Genomic DNA, 23726 nt, shown 5'->3' with positions numbered 1-23726 from the left:
TTAATCGGACTTTGCATCATTTGTTTTGGACCGGTTCCTTCATGTGTGTCGTTTTAGCATCAGGGTGTTAATATGGAGTTGTAGGGGTAGTGTCATTTTTTGGAAGGGACCGCCGACCTTGCATATCATTGTCGCACAATGACGCAAGGTGAGGTGCAGCTCCCAAAAAATTACGCTAACTCTGAAATTTTGTCATTAGACAGGTCTAGCGACAAAATATATATATGTTGCTAGGTTAGCACCACTTTTGCATAAAAAAGTGAAGCAAATACAGCTCAAACTTTTCTTAAATATGGCCCTTAGTTTTTCATGTTAAACCTAAATGAGCTTTAGCTTGTTTGCTCTAGAAAACCCCGAGGCAGACTGCGACGCACACATCTATGTTGTAATAGCCTAGTCCGTGACAGAACCATTGGAACTCTAGTAAGGCAGGTACCGTGTATTATAAAGCAGCGTGATGTGGTGCCAAACGTATAGAAAAATGTTAATGTACACAAATAGTACTAATAGCATACGCTACGTCACTCCAACGTTCAAAGATGTCATGATAGTTACTCTCCTGAAAATGATTGTGTTGTTTTAGAAATAAATATATGTTGTTTCCAGTGCGAAAGGGAACGTGTTTTAGAAGCACATCGTTGGATTTTACATTGCTCCTGAAATGCCTTCAGGAGCTCGCAGCCCCTGCAGAGTACACGTGTGGCTCTTGCTCGATTGGTGAAAATCCTGCGTGCTGGCAGGCTGCAGGATGGAGCTCTGCCCTCAAGTTTGCAGCTCCCTGTCACTTCTAATGACTTCTTTTTCAGATGTGCTCTGCGTGTGAGCAGAAGGGCCTGCAGGGGGGCTAGAAGCTAGCTGTCAGAGGAACTGCTGGGAACCTGGTTATGTGTGACCTGATTACCAGATCTTCATCCTCAGCCCGTCTGCTTTACATGCAGTTCGTGTAAGCACGAGGCACATAGCAACCCTGCTGCTATGGCTGTTGTAAAGCGGTTATTGCTGCAGCACATTTAGACACAGCACTTCTGTAATTTGTCTCGACGTGATATCATCTTTGTCTCAGCCATTTCACCCTTTTGTCTGTCTTAGTTGTGCTTCCTTCAGCACTTCCCTTTCTGTACTTGCAAACAAAGGAAAGGCGACCTAATGGGGATAATAAGAATAATAATACGCAGATGGCGGTGTGTGGAAAAGCGTCTAGATGAAAGATGTGCTTTGATTTACCATTGTATTTTTCCAATGCACGTGCTGGAGACATATTCCATCCAGTGAGCACTGGCAGATTTCACGTTGTACACAGCACGTTACTAAGATCTGCGCCTGCTGCGTGACAGACTTTTCTCTAGCGTTTAACAAAGAGAGAGACAGAGACTGAGTGTGTCTGTCTCTCTCTCTCTTGTATTTGTATTCCTTTCACAAGCAGGTCTCTTAAAATTGATAATTCCTCGAGGAAAAGTATTGCTTTTATTTGCTCTAGTTGTCATTTGCGCTTGTCTTCTTTTAATTACTCTGCATTCATTGTATGTACTTAATTGTCAATAATGAACTTTAACCTTTCCTTTAGTTCGCTCATTTCTCTTGTTTCCTTGTTTGAAGTTTTGTGCGGTTCAAGCATCTTTTATTTCTAACGTTCCTTTCTTCTATTACATCTCTATGGGCCTGATTCTAACTTTGGAGGACGGTGTTAAACCGTCCCAAAAGTGGCGGATATACCACCTACCGTATTACGAGTCCATTATATCCTATGGAACTCGTAATACGGTAGGTGGTATATCCGCCACTTTTGGGACGGTTTAACACCGTCCTCCAAAGTTAGAATCAGGCCCTATATGTCTAACTGCTGCATCTGTTCCCGTTAACGAGAAACGCTTCCGTCCTCGCCCTCCTCATCCTCTCCATGATACTAGAAAAGCAAGTATCTCTATTGACATTTCGTTGTGATGAGTAGTGAGTCCAAAATTCCAGTCTGTTGCAACTTCCCTCTGGTTATCTCGAACCTTCCAGTCTCACTCACTGCCACCACTAATGTTGCTTTTAACTATCACATCACAGACACTAAACTGTACTTGCCCAAGTTCTCAACAGACTGTCCTGTCGGGCTAGCAATCTTTGGTACTGGCCAACTTAAAATCCTCTTGAGACCGGATATTAATTACACAGCACTGGGCAGGACTGTGACCTTTACGTATAGCACTGTAGTCAGGGCTTTAAGTGGGCCGGGTCTCATATCCGTTAGTAATTTAATTATTTTGGCCCTATGTTAATGTACGTTACTGGCAAATAACACTGCTCGATATCCGTACAATTAATGTAAAAGAGTGTAAGGTAATCTATGGATGCGATTTAGGGCCAGATGTAGCAAGCAGTTTTGCCCATTCTGTGTCTATGGGAAAATGTGTTCGTACATATGGCCCTTAGTTCCTGTTTAAATGTGATGGTTTAATCTTGCACCAAAATACTGGTTGGGTGGCGCACTATAAGGAATAAAAAAAATGTGTTTACATATTAAAGCCACACTTTTAGTTACACAGGCCTCACCCCTTTTTAGAGATGCTACACTCACTTTATACAGCACAATTAAAACCCTTACTCTAGTGATAGCACTGTCCACCCTTTCTGCTGACTGAAAAGATTCCTCAGCTTTCTCATATCTATGCCCACTCGATGTCACCATATAAACGCTAACCTGTTTTACACATTAAGGACAATTCTAAAATCATTTATGGGTAGTGAAAGTAGTACTACAGGAGTACTCTCCTGCGTACTCTTACATGCTTTTGAAAATCGGCCAGGAAACATCAATCTTCCTATTAGTAAAGGAGCTGAAAGGGCACAGCCCTTTCTATTTGTACTGATTGTATTTGAATAATCCCTTAACACAAACTAATTTTCGATGTTTTGGGACCAATTCATAGGAGCATTTAATAGTTTGTAAAAAAAGAATACTAACTTAATTATTCCAAAATACCTCTTTGAGTAGGCCCCAATAGTATCACGCCTACTCTAGCTTGTCTTAACCATTTCTCCCATAACACCTCATCTGTCTTCCCGTTCATGAAACATCCGCTTTCTTGCATGAAAAACATAAACTAATTAAGAAATCGCTAAATAAATAAATACATCCATTCTTAGCCCTACTCCTTATAATCCTTAAAACCCAGTAGTGTATGTTGTGAACCATTTCCAGCATACCATGACAATACACAAAAGTATCTCTTTAAAATGTAACAAGTCACTCCTTACACATCAATCTCCATTTCTTATAATCAAGCATTGAGCGGTATTATTACAATTTAAAAAATAGTACCATTAGAGCAAAATAAAATTCAAAAATGTTACTCGAACAGATGGTAGTTTACTGAGTAAGACAATTTATGAGACAAATAAAAATCATAATGAGTATAGTTCCTCCCTGAACGACAGACCTTATTGCAGCTTCCAAATAGAATTTTCGGCTGTAAACCGGTACATCCAAGTAAACGCTGGGAGCAAATTTAATTGTACGAGTCTCAGCTTTTATTGAAGATTGTATAAGTTCTTTGGGAGGGAAAACATCCCAACCTCCATCTCCGACATCAACCGTCCCCAACAGTCCCTACATTCCACTAGAATCTCTCAACAATCCATCCACCAACATTCTTACCCAACGCACAACCATTCTAAGAAACACATGAATATAACACATCTCCCTTCCTTAATGCAAAAAAAACATAAAAACAATTAAAACATAAACTCTTCACATCAGATCATAATCCTTGAGATGCGAAGGAAACTTGAAGGTTCTGTTCGATCTTCTCACCCCCAAACTTCTTGACAAATCTTTAGTAATTTCCTTGGATCTCCTCAAGTCTGTGTTCTTCGAGGAATTACCAAAGTCATTCCTATGCATCCCATCTTTATTCAGGATACTGTGATCTCCACAATACTTGACAACTCTATTTAGGTTCCAAATCCTATTATCATTCATTTTTATGGCATTGGTAAATAGTTTCACAACCTTCATAGGACCAGACAGTTTCCTTTTCATGAGGGGGTTCTTGATCAGAACCCAATTATCAACATTAATCACAGTTTTCTTCACAGCGTTTGTTTTTATCAAAATTAAGTTTACTCTTCACCTTCTTCACTCACTCCTTATGCATCCAACTATCATTCACCACCACTCTACTGCTCCTCCTTTCTTTCTCTCCACTCCGGGTGATCCCACCCATCAATTGGGGCAAATGGAAGAAGATTTTTGAGAGGTATGCCAGAGTTTGTGGGACATCACTTAGTACTGAAAGGAGAACTGCGCTATTGCTACACTGTCTAGGTACGGAAGGTCAAGAGGTTTTTGATCACCTCCCTGACATCCCTGACAGTGAAGCTATCAATCTAAATGAATATGAAATTTGTATTAGGAAACTAGATTTGCATTATTTACCTAAGGTTAGCACTCTAATAGAAAGGTATTATTTTGGTAAAAGACTACAGTTTGAAGGGGAAACTGTTGAAAACTATATTACTGACTTGAAACATTTGGCCTCCTCATGCAAGTTTGGTTCATCTCTTGATGAATAAATTCATGATCAATTTATGCAAGGATGTAAAGTTGACAAAGTACGTGATGAGTTGTGGTTGTTGGATGATCCCCGTCTGGATGACGTGATTTCCCTTGCGAAAAGAATTGAACATTCCCTGAAGTGTGTTGAAGTCATGAGAAAGCACAGTTCTAATGAGGTTTCTGTGGTAAAGGACAGTAAGTTCAAAAGTCTTAATGATACCAGTAAAGAGTTCCCTCAGAACCTCGCCAAAAAGAAAAGATGCTATAGGTGTGGTAAAGAAGGGCATTTTGCAAAATGATAGGGTGTGTCCAGCTATTAACAGTTCCTGTTCGTTTTGCAAGAAGAAGGGTCATTTTTCGTCTCTGTGTAATCAACGGAAATCTAAACAGATGGTGAACTCCGTTGATAATCAAAGGAAGAGAGTAAGGATGGTGGTGATTTCCAGTGTGGTCAAATTGTTTTGCAAGTATCTGACAGTGGCGTTAAGGGCCCTTTAGATTATGTTTTGGTGGAAGGGGCAAAGACCTTGATGCTCTTTGATTCTGATGCCAAGATCACAATAGTTTCTAACCAATTTTTTCAGGAACATCTAAAAGGGAAAATCCAATTATTGAAACCTGAAATCAGACCGTGTGCATATGGTGGAGAATTGATAGTTACATGGCTACTTTCTAGGCTTACTTGAGTCTGATCAACGTTATGTCTCTGGCAAGATCTATATTTAAAAAAAAGGGGACAGCACAATTAGTTGGTGGCATCAAAAGGATTTGTGTGTCATGCTTGACCCCAACTGTTCTCCCCCTATAATTCTTAAAGAACAGCTATGTGCTAGAGAAGTGGGCAATGCCTTGGCAAGCTTTGATTTAGTGACTTCTCTTCATCGTGACTTTGGTGGTCTCTTCAGTGACAAACTAGGTTGTATGAAAAGATATTCTCACAAGATTAAGTTGCTTCCTGGTTCTGTTCCTTTCTGCAGTAAAGTTTGGAGTGTCCCTTTCTCCGTAAGGGGTGACCTTCAGGCTGAGCTAGCGAGATTAAAAGATCAAGGGGTGATCGAAGAAGTGTAAGGTACAGAGTGGTTAGCTCCTATTGTTATTGCCAAGAAGGCTAATGGCAAGATTAGACTATGGGGGTCATTCCAACCCTGGCGGTCGGTGTTAAAGCGGCGGCCAACCCGCCAACAGGCAGGCGGTGCAAAAAATGGAATTCTGACCCTGGCGGAAACCGCCAACACAGACCACCACTTTAACACTCCGACTGCCACGGCGGAACAAACAAACAGCGCGGCGGTCAACGCCAACAGACAGGCGGGAGACAATGTACCGCCCACCCTATCACAACCCACCAATCCGCCACCTTTTCCGGGGCGGGAGCCCTGCTGATAAAAACACGGCGAAAACAGACTACGAACGGGAAAACGCTCACCTCTACACACTCCACGAGGAATCTGGACAGCATGGAACCAGAACTACACATCCTACCAGCTATTGTCTACCTGCTCCTCTACCAGGAGCACGAACGCCGGCGCAGAAGACAACGGTGAGTACTGCACCTACGACACAGGGGAGGGGGGAGGAGAAAAGATTACGGGCACACACATTCGCGACACACCCACCCTCACCCACAACTACCTACACATCAATGCAGAGCAACAACTCAGAGTGACACCCCCCAAACCCCCCGGAAGAATGCAAAGACAAAATAAAATGATCATGAAATTCAAATATATTGTAAGGCTACGTAAAACCTTTTTTTCAAACATCTATAACTATATACACATATGTAAATTGTCCTGTCCAAATTGGGTTTCAGTCATTGTACGTGGGCCGATGGGCCTCAACACATGGGCAAAGCCCACACAGGAGACCCAAAGCCATTGGAGAGAACACTGCAGGGGCATCAGATAGAAAAACTACAGGCACCTCAGGGGGAAGGGAAGGGGAGGCACCTCAGCCACATGAGTCCACGACGCCAGATCCACGAGGGGCCTCCATGGCCACTGTGCCATCCTGGGGAGTGCAAAGCCACAGTCTCACAAGTCTCTACAGTGGGTGGCTTGCCCACTGTGCCATCCTGGGGAGTGCAAAGCCACAGTCTCACAAGTCTCTACAGTGGGTGGCTTGCCCACTGTGCCATCCTGGGGAGTGCAAAGCCACAGTCTCTCAAGTGGATTACAGACTCCACTGGTACTGGAGGAGGCATGGTGCCCAGAGTGCATCGTGCAGCCCTGCCTGACACAGATCCGGGCCTGCCCCTTCTGCCAATGGGCCAGCGGTGCTTGAGACGGCGGTGCCCACCGGAGCTGTGCTTGAGACGGCGGTGCCCAGCGGAGCTGTGCTTGAGATGAAGGGCCCAGCGGAGCGGTGCTTGAGATGAAGGGCCCAGCGGAGCGGTGCTTGAGATGAAGGGCCCAGCGGAGCGGTGCTTGAGATGAAGGGCCCAGTGGAGCGGTGCTTGAGATGAAGGGCCCTGTTCAGCGGTGCTTGCCTTGAAGGGCCCTGTTCAGCGGTTCTTGAGACGGCGGTGCCCTGTTCAGCGGTGCCTGTCTTGAAGGGCCCTGTTCAGCGGTGCTTGTCTTGAAGGGCCCTGTTCAGCGGTGCTTGTCTTGAAGGGCCCTGTTCAGCGGTTCTTGAGACGGCGGTGCCCTGTTCAGCGGTGCTTGTCTTGAAGGGCCCTGTTCAGCGGTGCTTGTCTGGAAGTGCCCTGTTCAGCGGTGCTTGTCTTGAGGGGCCCTGTTCAGCGGTGCTTGTCTTGAAGGGCCCTGTTCAGCGGTTCTTGAGATGGCGGTGCCCTGTTCAGCGGTGCCTGTCTTGAAGGGCCCTGTTCAGCGGTGCTTGTCTTGAAGGGCCCTGTTCAGCGGTGCTTGTCTTGAAGGGCCCTGTTCAGCGGTGCTTGTCTTGAAGGGCCCTGTTCAGCGGTTCTTGAGACGGTGGTGCCCTCTTCAGCGGTGCTTGTCTTGAAGGGCCCTGTTCAGCGGTGCTTGTCTTGAAGGGCCCTGTTCAGCGGTTCTTGAGATGGCGGTGCCCTGTTCAGCGGTGCCTGTCTTGAAGGGCCCTGTTCAGCGGTGCTTGTCTTGAAGGGCCCTGTTCAGCGGTGCTTGTCTTGAAGGGCCCTGTTCAGCGGTGCTTGTCTTGAAGGGCCCTGTTCAGCGGTTCTTGAGACGGTGGTGCCCTCTTCAGCGGTGCTTGTCTTGAAGGGCCCTGTTCAGCGGTGCTTGTCTTGAAGGGCCCTGTTCAGCGGTTCTTGACACGGCGGTGCCCTGATCAGCGGTGCCTGTCTTGAAGGGCCCTGTTCAGCGGTTCTTGACATGTGTCTCCAGGGCACCATATCCGGCCAATATATGGAGTTCACTCGCTATCTGACTTCTCGCTTCCTGGGCCCTCCTGTGCTGGAGTCCCGGGCCCGTGGGTGTCCTCCTTCACACCCGGAATGGGGCTGGCGGGGCCCTCCTGGGCAGCTCGCCTGCTGCCGGACGTGTCAGCCGTGCTGCCCTTGCCATCCTTCCGTGGTTCCCTGTGGCCCTTGCCTCCCTTTGTAGATGTGCCAGGTGGCACCCCACATCCTGACGGTGCCAGGGTAGTGCCTTTGGAGGCTGCCGTCTCTGGCCTCTCACGCCGGGCCTTGCCTTTCTTGGTTTTCTTCCCAGGGGGTGGGCTGGCTGTCCCTTTACTGCTGGACGATGTTGCTGCCCTTGAATGTGGTGGACTCCAATATCCCTGTACTATGGACCTTGTAGGTCCAGGGGTTGTGGTGGCTGAGGTGCTGATTGGACTCTTACGAGATGGAGTGGAGGAAGAGGATGTGGTTGTAGGAGAGTCAAGTGTGGTGTCTTTGGGTGCAGGTGCTTGTGACGGAGGCTGTCGTGAGGTGGATGGCTGTTGGGTGGGTGGCTGCCTGCGTTTGTGTGGTTTGGAAGAGGGGGTGACAGACACACTGGGAGAGGACACAGGGGACGTGTAAATGGCAGTGGGGTGGTGACTGCACGTGTGCGGAGTGTTCTGGTGGGTGTGCTGGTGATGGACGTAGTGGCTGATGATGTTGTGCATGCAAGTGTGAGTGGAGACGTCACAGGGAGGGAGGAGGGAGACGAGGAGGAGGGGCACAGAGAGGAGGCAGTGGCTGTTGGTATGTCTGCATGTGGCTGTTACTTGTGTGAATGCTTGTGTGATGTGTGGTGCTTATGTCTGGATGAGCTGCCCTTGGGTGTTGAGGTGTGTGCAGGCTGGTCTGTAGGTGTGTCTGGGATAGGCAGAGGAACAGGGGAGTGGGACTGGGTGGAGGAAGTTGGAGGAGGGAGGCAGGAGACAGGGACAATGGCTGCCGTCAGTGCTGAGGCCAGAGCGTTGAACGATCGCTGATGGGCAGCCTGACCCAAATGAATGCCCTCCAGGTATGCATTGCTCCGGTGCACCTCCCTTTCTACCCCCTGGATGGCATTCAAAAGGGTAGACTGCCCAACAATGAGCGTCCTGAGGAGGTCAATGACCTCCTCACTGAGGGCAGCAGGGGTAACTGGGGCAGGGCCTGAGGTGCCTGGGGCGAAGGAGATGCCTGTCTTCGTGTGCGAGCGGGCACGGGGCGATCGCAGAGGGGCTGCTGGGAGGGCGGAGCTGGTGCGCTGGGTGGCGGCTGTACCTGTTGTTGCGGTGGGCACGGATGTAGCTCCCTTCCGAGGACGTGTCTGTGTCGCTGATGTCTCCACGTGTCCCCGTTGTGGAGCTCCCCTCGCCCTCCGTCTCACTGGTGATCTCTGAGTCGGTTGCATGGCCCTCCAGGGCCATGTGAGATGCAGCTCCCTCGTGCTCCGATGCCACTTCTCCTCCGCCTGATGATGCTAATGCACACATGAACAGGAAGAGCAGCAAAAAAGGGGGGGGGGAATGAAGACATGTTGAGTGCATCCATTGGCAACACAGTTGGCGGAGAGGACAGACACAGAAGCCCCCTGCACTACGCCGCACACTTGGGGTACACTACTCAATCATTGGGACTTGGCCTACAAGCCTATGGATGACTGCGGCACACATAGGTGACACAGGGCCATGGATAGCTGTACTTGGCACCCTACAGAGGTGGGGGGAGGGGGCACAGGGCCATGCCTTACGGAGGGGCCTAGCCTACAGAAATCGCCCTGGCCTAGGGATACCCACAGCCCTCCTCCCCCACCCAGGCGCCTCCACTGCGCGCAAAGTCATCAGAATGTGTTTGTACTCACCCCCTTGTGTCTGCTGTGATGTCCTCACGCGCCCATCCAAATCGGGGTAGGCCACCGCCAGGATCCGGGACATCAGGGGGGTCAATTGACGACTGGCACCCCTCCTACGTTGGGAGGCCATCCCCAGCAGAGCCTCCGCGGTCTTCCTGCTCCCGCGACGGATGTCCCTCCACCTCTTGCGGCAGTGGGTGCCCTGTCTGTTGTGGACCCCCAGGGTCCGGACGTCCTTGGCGATGGCACGCCAAATGTCGATTTTCTGGTGGGCGCTGACCTACGTGACATGTACAGGGAGAGAAGAATAATCATCACCTTCTGCATGCTCGATGTGAGTGGCCCCCCATCCCCACCCTTGCCATGTGGCACATGCTCTCATCCGTCGTTTGATGCATGCCTCAATCGCTCCCCTCCCCACCATCTTTCATCCACCCGACTCAACACAGGCATTGCCCCCAAAGCATGCTCCCAGTGTACTTACCTGTTGGTCTGGAGGACCGTAGAGTAGCGCATACTGGGGGAGGACCCCATCCACGAGTTTCTCCAATTCTTCAGAAGTGAAGGCAGGGGCCCTTTCCCCAGTCGCAGCAGCCATTGTATCTTCCAGACCGAGGTCACAGCAGCACTTGCAGTATAGGTCCTCTCCTGTGGATGATCAGGTCTCGAGTGATTAAGCAGATAGAAAATGGCGGTCACGTCCGCAGCGGTGCGTACCGCGGCGGTGCGTACCGCGACCGCCGGCGCGCTTCGTCATTGGCTCCTGAAACGCATAGGGTTCAATGTTCGACCGCCTACCGCCACTGTGTGCCACGCCAGCGCATTGACCTCACATCCCATTGTCGCACTTCACAGGTCAGGCAGCCGCCATTTCAAGGGCCCACATGGCTTATTTTCTACTGCGTCATTATTTTCTACTGCGTCACACATGCCTAGGCCTTGCATCGACACTCATACAAGCCATTCAATGCATATAGAATCGTGTACTGTGCAAGCTGTGGGAACTTACCTGTGGGTTGATTGACTCTGTGCTCGCTGTTGTCCTTCCTAGGCACCGTCCGCTGGGACTTGCGAGGAGATGGAGGAATGTTCTCGTGTACAGACCGCTGGTGGACCTGTCGACAATTGAGGAACGACATGTCATTCTGACATACAGGCTTGACCGAGCCACTATACATGAACTGTGTGCCCAGCTGGAGGCAGACCTGATGTCACCCATCCACCAACCCACAGGGATCCCCCCTCTAGTGCAGGTGCTGTCAGTACTCCATTTCTTAGCAAGTGGGTCATTTCAAACAACAGTGGCCATTTAATCAGGGTTGTCCACAGTGTTGTCTGCCCTGCTCAAACACATGCGGAGATACATCGTTTTCCCTGAGGTGGGGGATTTGCCTACAGTGAAGGGTGATTTCTTTGCCCTTGGACATATTCCCAACATCATTGGTGCCATTGATGGGACACATGTCGCTTTGGTACCCCCCAGTGAAAGTGAACAGGTGTACAGGAACAGAAAAAGTTATCATTCCATGAATGTCCAGGTGGTCCGTTTGGCTGACCAGTACATCTCCCATATAAATGCCAAGTTCCCTGGGTCAGTGCATGAAGCGTACATCATGCGAAATAGCAGCATCCCTTATGTGATGGAACAACTACGGAGACACCGTGTGTGGCTAATTGGTGACTCAGGTTACCCCAACCTGTCGTGGTTACTGACCCCAGTGAGGAATCCCAGGACAAGGGCAGAGGAACGCTACAATGAGGCCCATGGGTGAACTAGGAGGATTATAGAAAGAACCTTCGGCCTCCTGAAGGCCAGGTTTAGGTGCCTGCATATGACAGGTGGATCCCTAATGTACTCACCAAAGAAGGTGTGCCAGATCATCGTGGCCTGCTGTATGCTTCACAACCTGGCATTGCGACGCCAGGTGCCTTTTCTGCAGGAGGATGGTCCAGATGGTGGTGTTGTAGCAGCTGTGGAGCCTGCGGAGAGTGAAGAGGAGGAAGACGAAGAGGACGACACAGACAACAGGGACACAGTGATACAGCAGTATTTTCAATAACACACAGGTAAGAATCAACACCGGCATTTTACATTTACTTACAGTCTCCTGCCTCTCTACTGTCTGTCCTTTTCACCCAGTGGATGCTAACAGAGTTGTGACTTTCCCTTCCAATTTCAGAGCTTTGGGCCCCACTGCATGACCTCTGCTTTGTTTGCCCATGGACTACAGCTGTGTGACAGTGGTATGTTGTCATCACAATGTAACTGGTCATTTTTGCACGTTTATGTCTAATACATATTTTAAAAAAAACAGGCTGACTCCAGATTATTTGTGTGCAATAAGTGTGTTTATTAAAGTGCTCAATTTTGGGACATGGTTGAAAATCGTGATGGGTGATGGTGGAGGAATGTCCATGGCAGAGTCCAGATTCTCAGTCTCACAGGTGCATTGTCCATATGCCTGTGGAAGGTGGAGCAGGGGCAGTTTAAGGTTGGACAGGGTGACAATGTGGGACACTGGGATGACATCAGGGGGTATCCTTTCCTGGCGGGGTTCTTGGCATCCTACTCTGTCTTCTTCCTAGATCTCAGGCCCCGCTTGCAGGGTGGTTCTTCTTCTGCAGGAGGTGGGGTTCTGGTGGCAGGTTGTTGCTGTGTCGGGGCCGCCTGTCCACTAGTGCCGGCGGAGGTGGTAGGCTGTTCCTGGTCCATGCTAGTGACAGGGGCCCTTTGTGGTGCCACATGGTCCTGCAATGTGGTGACAATCTGGTTGAGAGCCACAACGATGGTGCCCATTGCGGAACTAATGTTTCTCAGTTCTTCCCTGAACCCCATAAACTGATCCTCCTGCAGTACCTGGATCTCCTGGAACCTGGCCAGCACCGTCGCCATCGTCTCCTGGGAGTGGTGGTATGCTCCCATGATGGAGGTGAGGGCCTCGTGGAGAGTGGGTTCCCTGGGCCTGTCCCCCCCCTGTCGCACAGCAGCCCTCCCAATTCCCCTGTTTCCCTGGGCCTCTGTCCCCTGGACCGTGTGCCCACTACCACTGCCCCCAGGTCCCTGTTGTTGTTGGGGTGGTGGGTTCACCTGGGTGCCCTGTAGTGGTGGACACACAGCTGATTGACGTGTCCTGAAGACAGAGGCATGGGCCCGCTGGGTGGGTGCTGTGCTGGTGTTCCCAGAGGGGGGTAGGTCTGCTGTAGCCTGTGGTTGTCTGAGGGGAACCGACTGTCCCGAGGTCCCCGATGGGCCGGGCTGGTCATCTGGGTCCAGGGAGACAGAGCTGCTGTCATCACTGGGGGCCTCTTCTGGGGGTGGGATGGACATTTCTGGACCCTCCTGGGCGGTGTGGTGGCGTTCGGGTCCTGCAGGGGTATAAGAGTATGGTTATTGCTTCTGCGTGTGCCATAGCGTGCAATGGGTGGGTGCCCGTGTACCCCAGTGCTGGCATTCCTTTGTGGGGGCTGTTGTGACGGCGGTTTGTGGGGTAGATGTGTATGTGCAGTGAGCATGCTTAGGTGATGGCTGTCGATGGTTTGTGGTGGCATGCAGGGTTTGGTGTTGGGATGGGTGGGTTGTGATGGTGAGACATTAGCAACGAGGATGTGTGATGGTGGTGGGGGGGAGGGTGGGGGTATGAGTTGGCATTCTGGTGGGGCGGGGGTATGAAGTAGTGGAGATGAGACTTACCAGAGTCCATTCCTCCGCCTACTCCTGCGAGGCCCTCAGGATGCAGGATGTTCAAGACCTGTTCCTCCCATGTTGTAAATTCTGGTGGTTGAGGTGGGGGTCCGCCGCCAGTCCGCTGCACCGCAATGTTGTGCCTGGATACCATGGAACGCACCTTCCCCCGTAGGTCATTCCACCGCTTCCTGATGTCGTCCCGATTTCGTGGACGCTGTCCCACAACGTTGACCCTGTCCACTATTCTTTGCCATAGCTCCATCTTCCTGGCAATGGTGGTGTGCTGCACCTGTGTCCCGAAAAGCTGGGGCTCTACCCGAACTATTTCCTCCACCATGACCCTGAGTTCTGCGTCTGAGAACCTGGGGTGTCTTTGGGGTGCCATGGGGTGGTGTGGATGAGGTGTGGGGTGGTGTTTGCGGGTATGAGTGTGGTGAGTGTAGTGGTGTGTGGTGTTTTGTGCGTGGTTGTTGTGTGGGTGATGGTGTAGTGTGCCTCTGTGTGATGGTGTTCTCTATTCTGTGCTGTCTCTCTCTGGGCTTCTTCTCTGATTTGTGGTCGTAGGGGTTTGTGGGTGATGTGGGTGTGTGTTTTATAGTTAATTGGGTTTGTGGGAGTGTTGTGTGTATGTGTCTCAGGTGTGTGTATTTCAAATTGTCCAATGTGGCTGTGTTTTGGAGCTGTATGTGTATTTTGAGCGCGGCGGTGTGTACTGCCAATGGAATACCGCGGTTAAAAGACCGCCGCGTGGATTCGTGGGTCGTAATGGCATGGGTGTTTTTCTGTTGGCGTGACAGTGGAGGTTTGGTCTTCGCCAGTTTAACGCTGGCCGTTGGTGTGGCGGACTTTTGTTGATGTCGGGTTTTTGGCAGTTTGCCTCTTGAGGGTCAGAATGACCGTGGCGGTTTACCGCGACCGCGGCGGTGTTGTGGCGGCCTTCTGACTGGCGGTAAGCGCCTTTTACCGCCGAGGTCAGAATGACCCCCGATGTGTTGATCTTCGCAAGCTCACCAAGTGTATTGTAGTTGACAGGTACCCTCTTAACAATATTTCTGAATTGCTTTCTATGGTCTCTGGAGCTAAAGTTTTTTCTACAATTGATCTCACTTCAGCTTATCACCAAGTTGAATTAGATGAGTCATGTAGAAACTATACAGCTTTTATTACCCCATATGGTACCTTTAGATTTGTACAGCTACCCTTTGGTTTGATTTCTGCTGCCTCTGTATTTCAAAGATTAATGGAACATATTTTGAAAGGGATATTTGGTGTGTGTGTGTATCAGGACAAAATCCTGGTTTATGATAGAGATGTTAATGAATATGTGACGAGACTTAGAGGCTCTAGGAAAAATGGCGGAATGCGGTTTGACCACAAAAGCGAGAAGAAGTGCGAGTTTGGTGTGAATATTATTGATTGTTTAGGGCACACCATTTCTGGTGAGGGTGTGTTGCCCAAGAAAGAACTAGTTGATTCCATTTGATGCTTATCATCTCCTACGTCGAAAGAAGAATTAATGCGATTTCGAGGCATGGCTGAATATTATAGTAAGTTTGCGTTCATATCTAGGAGTTTGAAAGGCGCTGAAACCATGTATTCCGTCATTGAGAGGGAGGCTCTTGCTTTTTTCTGGGCCATTAGGAAATTGAAGAAGTTTTTATGCGGAGGCTCATTTATTGTGAGGTCAGATCACAAGCCGTTATGTGAAGTCTTTTATTCTAAAGGTATTGAAGCGGTGTCTAGTAGGATCACAAAATGGATTGTTGGACTACAAGAGTATGAATTTTTTGTAGAATATGTTCCTGGTTCATACAATCTGTCAGCTGATGTGTTATCAAGGTTAGTTTCTTTAGAATCGAAGACCCTAGAAGATGAGCGTTTGGATGATGGTTTCGAATGTTTTGATCAGGTGTGTGAGGTTAATTTCAAAATAATCCTGGGAGCAAAATGGCGTGAGGAAACCTTGGCTGATGTGGTGTTGGCAGAAGTCATCAAGTTGCTATGAGATGGGTGGAAAAAAAAATCAGGGTAGTTGTGAGGGTAGTGGATTTTGGAATGTAAAGAACAAATTAGCAGTTGATCATGATCTGCTGCTGAGGGGTACAAGATTGGTTCCTGCCTCAAAAGTGAGAGGACATTTGATAAATCAGACTCACAGCAGTAATATGGGCATTTCGACTAAAGAGAGATTGCGTTCTTCCTACTGGTGGCCGGGTATGGATATTCAGGCTGAGAGAGTGGTGAGAGATTGTCTACAGTGTGCTGTTAGTGACAAAGTTATGAAACCTAAAGTTCAACCCATGGTGACTAGGGATGCGCCTAAAGGTCTGTGGGAAGACATTGCTTTAGACATTTTAGGACCCATATATGGTGGTAATATGGCTGAATACGTGATTGTGGTTGTTGACATGTTTTCAAGGTGGCCTGAGGTATGTTTTACTAAGAGCATTGAGACTAGTAAAGTGATAGAATTCATGGAAGACTTGATAATTAAAGAAGGCATACCCTCTACTCTACTCACGGATAATGGTGTGCAGTTGGTTTCCAGGGAAATGAATGATTTTTTGAGTGGATGTGGAATTAAACACAAACTGTGTGGTTTGTACCATCCCGAATGCAATGGCATGGTAGAATGGTTCAATTGGATCATCAAGGAAACTATTTCTATTGCTAAAGAGAGTCAATTGGATTGGAAGGAGGAGGTATTGAAAAAGGTTTATGTGTATAGACACACTCCACACTCACCTACAGGTCAAACACCTTTTGCTTTGTTTCGGGGTAGGCTTGGAAACACAATTTTGGAACCCAATTGGGTCAATAATCTTCTTGATGGTAGAGGTAGAGTGGTGGCGAATGATAGTTGGATGCATAAGGAGCGAGTGAAGAAGGTCAAGAGTAAACTTAATTTTGATAAAACAAACGCTGTGAAGAAAACAGTGATTAATGTTGATGATTGGGTTCTGATCAAGAACCCCCTCATGAAAAGGAAACTGTCTGGTCCGATAAAGGTTGTGAAACTATTTACCAATGCCATAAAAACAGATGATAATAGGATTTAGAACCTAAATAGAGTTGTCAAGTATTGTGGTGATCACAGTATCCTGAAAAAAGATGGGATGCATAGGAATGACTTCGGTAATTCCTCGAAGAACACAGACTTGAGGAGATCCAAGGGTATTACTAATGATTTGTCAAGAAGTTTGGGGGTGAGAAGATCGAACAGAACTGTCAAGTTTCCTTCACATCTCAAGGACTATGATCTGATATGAAGAGTTTATGTTTTAATTAGCCGGGTCTGGTGGCTTAGTGGACTAATGCATCCACTGTAGGGCCCTGTGTTTGACCTCATGGTCACAGGTTCAAATCCCGGCAGGTTCACTCAGCCTTTAATCCAAAATTCTGAGGTTGATAAAATGAGTACCGTTGGGTAACAATAAACATCTGTTATTCAGCGCCAAGATGCCTGTGGGTGAACGTGCGCTTTACAAATACATATGTTATGTTAATTATTTTTATGTTTTTATTTTTGCATTAAGGAAGGGAGAGGTATTATATTCATGTGTTTCTTAGAATGGTTGTGTTTGGGGTAAGAATGTTGGTGGATGGATTGTTGAGAGATTCTAGTGGAATATAGGGACTGTTGGGGATGGTTGCTGTCAAAGATGGAGGTTGGGATGTTTTCCCTCCCAAAGAACTTATACAATCTTTAATAAAAGCTGAGACTCGTACAACAAAATATGCTCCCAGCGTTTGCTTGGATGTACCGGTTTACTGCCTATTCAAACTGAAATCTGTCATGATCTAAGAGCAAATAATCGTGATGACAGTTTTGCCTCCTCAATAACAAACTAATTTAAATCACTTTACGTGTATGTCAACACTCAGACTTTATTCTTGTAATCATTGTCATTTCTTTTTCATTGTTTAATCCAATACTCAATATGCCAGCACACCTTCAAATGTGTATTGCCTACAGTGTTTGAAACAATGCAGTACCATTTCATGCAATTTGTTCAGTGTAAAACATCCAATGTGCGTATAACCCCATGAAATTGGAAAGCATCCTTTGAAAATAAAAAGAAGAAATTAGCAAACCCTAGCACCTGAATGTTATCAATTATTGTCACAAGAAGCTATTCAATCAAACACAATGGCCAAATACTTGAGTTACAGGCATTCATTGTTATCACTTTGAAAGCAAATTGCCACCATCAAATTCATCCATAAATAAGACCGTCAACAGCAATCATCTTCATCAAATCGTCCATGTTTCTTGCTATGTAAGGTAAACAAAATGAGGGTCAACACAAAAATAAAGTCTGTGTGTTGACATACATGTAAAGTGAATATTGAAGCGCTTGCCTTGAATATAGTTATTATTTGGACCCCACCTTGAGAGCCCTTAACATAATCCTCCCCTCCTCTGGAAGAATACTGTATTGTTCTAAGCAGTGGCAGACTAGCTTAAAAATCAGCCCTATAGATATTTGGCTAAAAGACTGGATTTAATTTCTGGCATCACTAGTACGGGCCGAGCGAACACAGGCACCAGCTAGTAATATTAATGGTAACTTGTTTCATATGTGGTGCTTAATGCCACTTCTATTTGCTGTTTTTTGTTTGTAAATAATTTTTACCAGATTTTTTAATGCTCAATTTATTCATCCCACAGACGAAATGTTTTATTTGTCTACCACAATATCAACTTTTGTGGACAGATTTACCAAACCTTTTCTATCAATAGTTGTTTCTTACTTGTATCGGACGTGTGCACTCCTTTTGAATATCCATGTCTGTATTTGCAATTTTCCTTGAACGTTTGTATCTTCCTGTACTTCATCAAGTCCACTGTCTTCATTATCAAAGGTCATGGCTGTATAGCCTTGATTCCATCTCCTTTTCTTTAATTCACCAGTGGACACAATCTGCCTCTGTATTTCACTCCTGTGTTTCTTTTTCCTCCACTCTTCTCCTTTTATATCTATTCTCCCATTTTTCTCTCCCCCTTTGACCTCTTTGGAGTTTTTCTCTCTCTTGCTCTGAATCAACGTTTATTGAGGAAAAGTGTGTGCTGCTTCCCAAAAAATGAGTGGCTGTGTGCCCACTAGCAACCATCTACTTAAATTAAGCACTGTTGTAATTCCAGAATTGAGACACTCCTATTCATAGAAAAAAGCTTATCATACTACTATCAATTCATGAAAAAGTCACCCCTAAATGTAGACACCTATGGCCTTCGTTATCAAAGCTCAGGGCTGCATAGTCTGAATTTCACCTCCTCCTCTTTAATTCACCAGTAGACACAGTTTGCCTCTTTATTACATTCCTGTTGGTTCTTTTGCCTTCACGCTGCTCCTTTTGTCTCTATTTTCCTGCCCCCCCCCCCTTTTGAACTCTTGGGTGGTTTCCTCTTTGTTGCTCTGAATCAAAGGCAAAAAGAACAGATGATGGACGGAATGCAGAGCAAATCAAACATTCACCCCCAGTCACAAAGATCTGGGTTTAATCCATCGGTTTTTGGCTCATCACGCCACCCTAGGTTGGACCCAGCCATATGCAAATCAGTCTTGACCCTGTTCCTCATGGGAACAGTCCAGCGCAAACTGCCAAACCAGGTCCTCCCTGGACCGGAAACAAGCATTCTAGGACCGGTTTCAGGGTATCACCCTTGATCAGCTAGGCGAGCTTGAATCCAGTGGCGCAGTGTGCATGGGACCCACATCTTTGCATACCCTTCCGATAATGACCTGGATTTAGACTGGGTTTCTTGAATAAATGTAATATAGAGGCCACCTTCCATAGCCTTGTTTCTAGTCTCTATTTTGATCACAGATGGAGGGCAGGGATCAAGAGGCGAGACGGATTCAGCCAAGAGTTTGTGCTTTCTTATTTGCTCTATGGAAAGAGAAGAAAATTCTGAACCTGGACTTGCCTGCTTCCGATTTTCCCTCCCAGTTTCTTTGCTAACATCAGACTTATGATAGATTTGTAAAACTTTATCCCCGAAGAAGCTAGCAAGCGAGTTACAGAATGCTTGATTGGAGTGTATCTGATTTTTGCAAGGAGCTGATGACAATTTCTGCACTCCCTGAAATAACTGTTTGGGTGAGATCTTTGAAAACTCAGTTAGTTGAGAAATATGATGATTTATCGTCCCCTTTGATCAGCAAGGATTTATATTTACTCAGGCACCATTTCTATTTGTCACAGTGTCCTTTCCTTGGGATCTGCAGACCGCCGAACAACAGGCCCACCTTCTGGCGTCACCAACTCAGAAAGCTATTATAGCACAGAGTTATGGTGAAGCCAGTCGGGGGGGAGGGAATTAGGGTAGGGAACAGCAGGGAGAGAGATCTGAAAAGGAAAAAGGGTTAAGCATGCATGTATTTACTTGTTCATAACAGCATTAACATTCAATTATACATTTAGACAAAGGTGTCTCCGTGAATGCAAGTGTTGAGACCCTTATGGAATAAACAAAGGCGTCTTAGTGGATGCGAGTGTTGAGACCCTTATGGAATAGACAAAGGCGTCTCAGTGTGTGCAAGAATTGAGACCCTTATGGAATAGACAAAGGCGTCTCCGTGTGTGCAAGAGTTGAGACCCTTATGGAATAGACAAAGGCGTCTCCGTGAATGCAAGTGTTAAAACCCTTATGGAATAGACAAAGGCGTCTCCATGGATGCAAGAGTTGAGACCCTAATAGAATATAGAAAGGCGTCTCAGTGGATGCAAGAGTTGAGACCCTTATGGAATAGACAAAGGCGTCTCCGTGGATGCAAAAGTTGAGACCCTTATGGAATAGACAAAGGCGTCACCATGAGTGCAAGCGTTGAGACCCTTATGGAATAGACAAAGGCGTCTCTGTGTGTGCAAGAATTGAGACCCTTATGGAATAGACAAAGGCGTCTCCGTGTGTGCAAGAGTTGAGACCCTTATGGAATAGACAAAGGCGTCTCCGTGAATGCAAGTGTTAAAACCCTTATGGAATAGACAAAGGCGTCTCCGTGGTTCAAAAGTTGAGACCCTTATGGAATAGACAAAGGCATCACCATGAGTGCAAGCGTTGAGACCCTTATGGAATATACAAAGGCGTCTCTGTGTGGGCAAGAGTTGAGACCCTTATGGAATAGACAAAGGCATCTCCGTGGATGCAAGTGTTGAGACCCTTATGGAATAGACAAAGGCATCTCCGTGAATGCAAGTGTGGAGACTCTTATGGAATAGACAAAGGCATCTCCGTGGATGCAAGTGTTGAGACCCTTATGGAATAGACAAAGGCATCTCCGTGAATGCAAGTGTGGAGACTCTTATGGAATCGACAAAGGCGTCTCCGTGGATGCAAGTGTTGAGACCCTTATGGAATAAACAAAGGCGTCTTTGTGGATGCAAGTGTTGAGACCCTTATGGAATAAACAACGGCGCCTCCGTGGATGCAAGAGTTTAGACCCTAATGGAATAGACAAAGGCGTCTCCGTGGATGCAAGTGTTGATAGAATCATGGTACTTCAAGATGTCATGAGTATTAAACAAAGCTGGGCGTGGCCCTTCTCTGAATCATGGAACAAAAACAATTAGTAAAATCATGATACTTCAGGATGTCATGAGCATTATACAAAACTGGGCGTGGCCCTTGTCTGAATCATGGAACAAAACCAAACTGAGACCTCTGAACTTTGAGTCAAGAGCTTGGACCATGGACATACTCTGAACATCAATCATGTAACTACTATGCATTCATAAACATAAAACGTTTGGTCTCAGTCTAGAAATTCGCAAAGACTTAAATATATATCTCACATATCATGCTTCCAAAAACAATGAAACTATGATTTGCATATCTTTGAAATGTTTTCACATTTGCCACCTAGGCCTGAAAGTTTTACTCATGTAAACTGAAGCGCCTTGATTATTGGACCAAGGGAGCTTTACTCATATAACCTGAAGCACTTTGATTGCTGTGCCAAGGGCGCTTTACTCCTGTGAACTGAAGTGCTTTGATTGCTGTGCCAACAGCGCTTTACTCTTGTGAACTGAAGCACTTTGAATGCTGTGCGAAGGGCACTTTAGTTCCAGTGAACTAAAGCGCTTTGAATGTCGTGCCAAGTGCGCTTTACTCCTGTGAATTGAAGCGCTTTGAATACCATGCCAAGTGCGCTTTCCTCCTGTGAACTGAAGCGCTTTGAATACCATGCCAAGTGCGCTTTACTCCTGTGAACTGAAGCGCTTTAAATGTCGTGCCAAGGGCGCTTTACTCCTGTGAACTGTAGCGCTTTGAATGCTGAGCAAAGGGCGCTTTACTCCTGTGAACTGAAGTGTTTTAAATATCGTGCCAAGTGCGCTTTACTCCTGTGAACTGAAGCGCTTTAAATGTCGTGCCAAGTGCGCTTTACTCCTGTGAACTGAATCGCTTTAAATGTCGTGCCCGGGGTGCTTTACCAGTGTGGCCTGAAATGCTTTGCTCGTTATGCTAAGGGGCGCTTTACCTTTTGGAATTAACAACTTCCTTCAAACTTGGATTCAACAAGGCCTTACCGCTATGAGTACGACCTACTCGTTTTTTAATGCACCATGGAAACAAGGATACTTCGGTTGGATGACACTCTACCATTTAGGAACTCTGCTCTTCTCCAGAGAAATTCTCATGATGACTGGCTGCATCGAAGTCTTCAAAATAGTGAGCAGCGTGCTTTGCTGTGACTTGGCTTTATAGGCCTGCCACACTTCAAGATGGCTGCTGCCTCTAAAAACATGGGAATTGTAGTCCCTTCATGGAATAGCACTGATAAGTGCATCTTTTCCACCAATGACCTGAACCTGCAGCTCTATGAGCTTTGCCACAGGGCAGACAACGTTGATGGCAACTGTTGGAACAAGAAGGGATGACAAGTGGTGCGCAGAAAGCCCCGCAGAGCCGCACAGTGGAGTTTCCAGCGGGACCTGGACCGCGCATGGTTCTATTCCTGACACTATTTTTCTTTTTCTTCTATATTCGTGTCCCTGTACCAACAGATTGGGCTGACATTAGGCATGTGCAGTATGGGCAGCTGCTCAGGAACCCGCACTCAGTCCACCAACTTGGACCCTGCACCAGGACGCCATAGTCAGGTGATGGGGGCACACCAGTCCTCTTGTGCCCCCTGCCTTTCCAAATGAGATAAAAGGGTCTCTTTACAATTGAGCCAGGCCCAGGGGAAGGAGGCCCTCTCCCCTGGGCCCCCAGGCTATGGTGTAGCGAGATGAGACCCAGGGGAGGGAGCCCACCTTCTATGGTCCAAGCTGCAAGGAGAGATATTTTACAGAGTTGTCCTGCAATTAGGCCTCCTGCCCACACTGCAGCACCATAGGATGACTGTTGTCCTACAATTCTCCTCCCATCCCCAGTATTAACATATAATGACCTCTCATTCCTTCAGCCCTTTATGAGCTGTAAGAGGTGCTTGTTGGTGGCTGTGAGGGAGGGACTACAGCCCAGGAGCAGTCTGCACAAGCAGCTTCAGGAGAAGGAGCATCTATTGAGATGCTAACAGCCCTGAACACGTCACGTTGTATGAAAACTAGAGTGGCCCGCACATTCCCTTCCTGCCTGGGGACCCAAACTCCCAGGACCCGCCCTGACAACAGACCTTGTGCCATAAGATCTTTATAGCTATAAAGAGCAATAGAATATAGTACACATTTAATGAGGAATCATAATGTGCATTATATATATACAAATAAATACAGAACATAAAGACCTCAATACGCATTATAATTTAAATGTTTGTTTTCCTTTTTTTCTATTTCATCTTCTGTGGTTGGATGCTGTACTGCTATTTGATGGAGTTTGTTTTGACCAATGACTTTGTGTTTCACCACTGCGCATATTAGTTGCTCAATGTTCACCAGTAGCACATGGTATGTTTTGTTCAGTTTAGCCGCCTATGGGCTTTGACATGGCATTAGCCATTACTTTCTGTATTCAGTTTAGCCGCCTATGGGCTTTGACATTGCATTAGTCATTACATTCTGTATTCTGCCTATTGGCTTTGACATTGCATTAGCGATTACATTCTGTATTCTGCCTATTGGCTTTGACATGATGTATTCAATTTAGCTGCCTATTGACTTTGACATGCTATTAGATATTCTGCCTATGGGCTTTGACATGATATCATATATTACATTTTGTATTCAGCTTAACTGCCTATTGGCTTTGACATGATATTATACATTGCATTTTATATTCAGCTCCGCTGCCTATTGGCTTTGACATGATATTATACATTGCATTTTATATTCAGCTCAGCTG

Source organism: Pleurodeles waltl, chromosome 5, assembly GCF_031143425.1.
Source record: "Pleurodeles waltl isolate 20211129_DDA chromosome 5, aPleWal1.hap1.20221129, whole genome shotgun sequence".
Lineage (NCBI taxonomy): Eukaryota > Metazoa > Chordata > Amphibia > Caudata > Salamandridae > Pleurodeles > Pleurodeles waltl.
This window is presented reverse-complemented; position numbering follows the sequence as displayed.